The 3,681-nt window shown below is 55.8% G+C and overlaps 1 long non-coding RNA gene across 1 annotated transcript; it reads left to right on the top strand.

Moving 5' to 3' along the window:
* The first annotated feature begins 297 nt into the window (after window positions 1-297).
* LOC128152237 (uncharacterized) lies at window positions 298-3,111 on the top strand. Its single transcript, XR_008238562.1, has 3 exons — window positions 298-466; window positions 1,404-1,515; window positions 2,083-3,111. It is a non-coding gene; the product is annotated as an uncharacterized LOC128152237 (long non-coding RNA).
* The last annotated feature ends 570 nt before the right edge of the window (window positions 3,112-3,681 follow it).

Here is a 3,681-nt window from a genome sequence, read left to right as displayed (position 1 = left end):
AGGGCTGGGAGCACCCTACGGAGATCTTCCATCTGAGCTGGGGGAGAGGGGTTGGAGCTGTCTGGCTGGACGCACATGGCACGGGCAGGATTTGTCCTCTCCTGGGGCTTGCTGACAGCAGATGAGATCTCGGTGCCGCTCCCTGAGAGGGTTTTTAGGATCACAGACATTTCTTCTTGGGCCTGCCGGTGTTGATCTCAACCTGCCCTTCCCCGCAGTCCCGAGCTTCTCACCCAGCCAACCCTCCTTCTTTCACTCTGCTTCATTCAAAATAGATAATTAATAATTAACGGTGGGCCAGTGGGTCACCAGCCCCCTGCAGCATCTCACCACCTTCTCCGACCTCCATCCTCTTGTACCCATCTTGCAGCACACGTCAACGTGCTCCAGCCTCTGAAGGTGGACTGGGAGGCAACTTCACCCCAGTCTGGGAATTTTGGGAGACAGAAAGGTGATAGGAAAGGAGGTAGGAGTTGGTTGGTTTGATCTCTTTCTGCTTGTTTTTCACTTAATTAATGTTTTACCCTTTTTTTTATGAAAGATGCTTTGGTTGGCCGAGGAGAGAAGGTTGGCCTTCTCCTTTTCCAGTGGAGAAGGAAGGTCCTGAGTTATTTCCCATCCCCATTCAACTACAGACCAGGAACATCACCACCCTCTTCTCTGGGGCTTCAGTGACAACTCCAACAATGTCCAGAGAAGCAAAGATGCCTCTTTTAGATATATTAAATCTAAACCCAAATAATTGTGGCAGAACTGGATGAAAGGAATCCCCTTTCATAAAGATTTACCCTTCCAATTGATGGGTGAGCTTGCAAATGCTCTAACCCCACTCCCTTATTTTTACAACACCCACAAAGATGTCATAAATCAACCGATGAGTTAATATTTATTAAGGGACAGGGAGCATGCCAACACACTCCTTCTGAGATAGCCGGGGCAAACCAGGCTCAAACCAAGAAAATCTTCAGTCTTTTCAAATCTTCACACGTCATCCTCCTAAAAATTTAGTGTTTTCCCTTATGCCGCTAAAATCGCTTGCAGCGACGCAGGTGTGAGGGGTTTGGGGTCAGACCTGACCCAACGCTGTGGCAGCAGCCAGGGGCCTTTACGCATCCCCTTGGCCCCGCATTGGGTTTTTTGCTGCTTATTGAAATGGTGTTTCCCATGGATTTCCACCAGCAGCACCAGACCTCGTCTCCTTTAGGGGCATTTCAAGCAATATGGGCGAGCAAACTGTCACCTTTCTCCTTGCTGGCAGCACCGGGATGCAGGTCAGGACCTTCGTCCCCACGGTGGAGGAGCGGGGTGGGTGCTGCAGGTGACAGCAAAGCCGTAAGAAGAGAAACCTGCTGGGGAAGACACTATTTTTTCTTTTAATCTCAATTTTTAATGTTTCTATATAGGGTCGCAGATGGTGTGGAGTGGTACCCGGCCGCACACCTGCCCTGCCGCTTGCCTGCGGAGATGCCGCTCCGGCTCGGGTGGGATGCTACCAACAGCACCTATGGAAGGCAGGTGAACATATAGGAAGGCAGGTGAATATATAGGAAGGTGATTGGGCATATAGGAAGGCAGATGACTGTGTAGGAGGGCAGGTGGGCATATAGGATGGTAGGTGAGTGTATGGGAAGGTGGGTGAGTGTATAGGAAGGCAGGTGAGTGCATATAGACCCCGCCAGCCCCCACCACGCCGGGGGGTCAGTTATCTGTAGCCCCCGAGTGGCAGCACCTCCTTCCATCAACGACAGCCGGTGCTTACAAGGGGGTGGTGGGTCTGTGGGGCACGGGCGAGACCCAGGCGAGCAGAAACCTCTAACTGCCCATGGCTCCGAGCCACCCAAACCTCGCCTCACCAAACGCGGCCGTGCCGGCACAGCCGTGCCGGACCTGGCGTGCCGGGGCTGTGCCGAGATGACTCACCCTGCCGCTTGCAGCAGCACACTTCCAACTAGCAACAAGTGAAAATAGAAATGTCCCCAGCTCCTGAGCCAGGAATAACATCGCAGGCTATTTTTTTTTTTTGGTGTTTTTTTCCCTTTAAAGTGAAATCCCTTTTTTTTTTTTTAATTCTCTCTGACTCAGCCCCAGTAAAGCCACCACGTAGCAGCAAAGTCTCCTCCCTGGCTTCTCCGCTGTGGCCCACGGCACGTCAGCCACCAGCATCGGTGTCGGTGGGGGCTGATGCGGGAGGGGAGAAGCAAAGCCCGGCAAGGCAGGTCTGGGGGGACGATGCCACGTCCCGGTGGGACACGGCTCGGTGTTTTGCCGGGATGCAGAGCTCTTGAGCAAAAAGGGGAGAAGGAGGAGCGCTTGGGGTTGTAGCCCAGGCTGCGTTGGAGGTTTATATGATGAGAGAAGGAGGGAGGAAAGGATGGACGACTGCTGGGATGGAGAGCTGGGAGCAGCCAGACCCTCCTGCTTTGGTGGTGGGACAGGGACGACGGGTCTCCTCGGCAATGCCCGCTTTGGGATGAGGATCTGCTGGTGGCCACCATCAAATGGCAAAGGAGAGGTGATGGAAAGGGGGGAAGAGGGGAAGATGGGGCCATGCCGGTCCCCGCGGAGCCGCCTGGGGCTGGTGGGTGGTGGCAGCCGTAGCAGAGGTACAGGGACATCCCGGGAGCAGGCACAACAGCGTTATCTCAGCCACCCCACGTAACCGCTGCTCCCATTATACGCTGCCCTCCAGGCCTCCCCCCGGGCCCTGCCAGCCTTTTGGGGAGCAGATAAGCTGCGTCCCACCGCTCTATCAGGCCAGCCCACACCTAGGATCCAGCAAAACGTGGCTGCTGTCCCCACCCCTGCCCGAGCCCCAGCCATGGGATGCTTGTGCCCCCAGCAGAACCCATCCAAACCACGCCAGGGATGAAGCAGGGTGCAGCACGCCCATTAAAAATGATTAAAATAGCAATTAAGGACTATTTACACAGCTCCCAATCCTTAAACTCTCGCTCCCAGGAAGCAAGACCATGCTACAGGTGATTTTTCCCAGGGGATCCGGGCTGGATGATGCGTGGAAGTCATTTTTGGATTTTTTTTGGTGCTTCTTCAAAAAGTAATCACGCATTTTTCTTCTGCGGTTTTTCCTCGGCCAACCCCACGTGGGGGGTCACCCCACCGCCTGCTCCCCATGGGCCCCCCAGCAATGAGGGTGTCCCAGAGGGACACTCAGGGACCCCCATGCTGGATGCCGGAGGATAACGTGTGCCACCTACACTTAATTTCAGAGCTGGGAAGGGAGCAGGCAGCTCTCCACGGCCGCTGCCCGTGCCTGCCCGCGCTCCTGCCTGCAGCCGGGAAAACCCTCCGTCGAACTTGCACGAACTGGCTGGGCTTGAGGCAGCTCCAAAACATCTCCGGGGCATCCTATGCCACATCGAAACGCTTTTCTGGCAGCGATGGAGGTGTTTCTTCTTGGGGTTCGGGGGGGCTAGTGGGCTGCCTGGGCTGCGGTGCCCGGGGCGGCTTGCACACTTGGGCATACACGGGACCGGGGTTCCCCTCGCTGCCCGGTGCCTCCTGGGTGATGACCTCCTGCACCGGGATGCTCAGCTTGTCCCCGGTGGGCAGGGATGAGGAATCCCCCGGGACGCTGCCGGTATCCCAAGGCTTTTTCAGCGTCCCAGATTTGTACCGGATGCTTTCGTAGATGGGTCCCTCGGCATCCGACACAGGGTCCGC

Source organism: Harpia harpyja, chromosome 15 (assembly GCF_026419915.1).
Source record: "Harpia harpyja isolate bHarHar1 chromosome 15, bHarHar1 primary haplotype, whole genome shotgun sequence".
Taxonomy (NCBI): Eukaryota; Metazoa; Chordata; class Aves; order Accipitriformes; family Accipitridae; genus Harpia; species Harpia harpyja.
The sequence above is the reverse complement of the archived record's forward strand: the minus strand, read 5'-3'. Positions and strand labels throughout refer to the sequence as shown.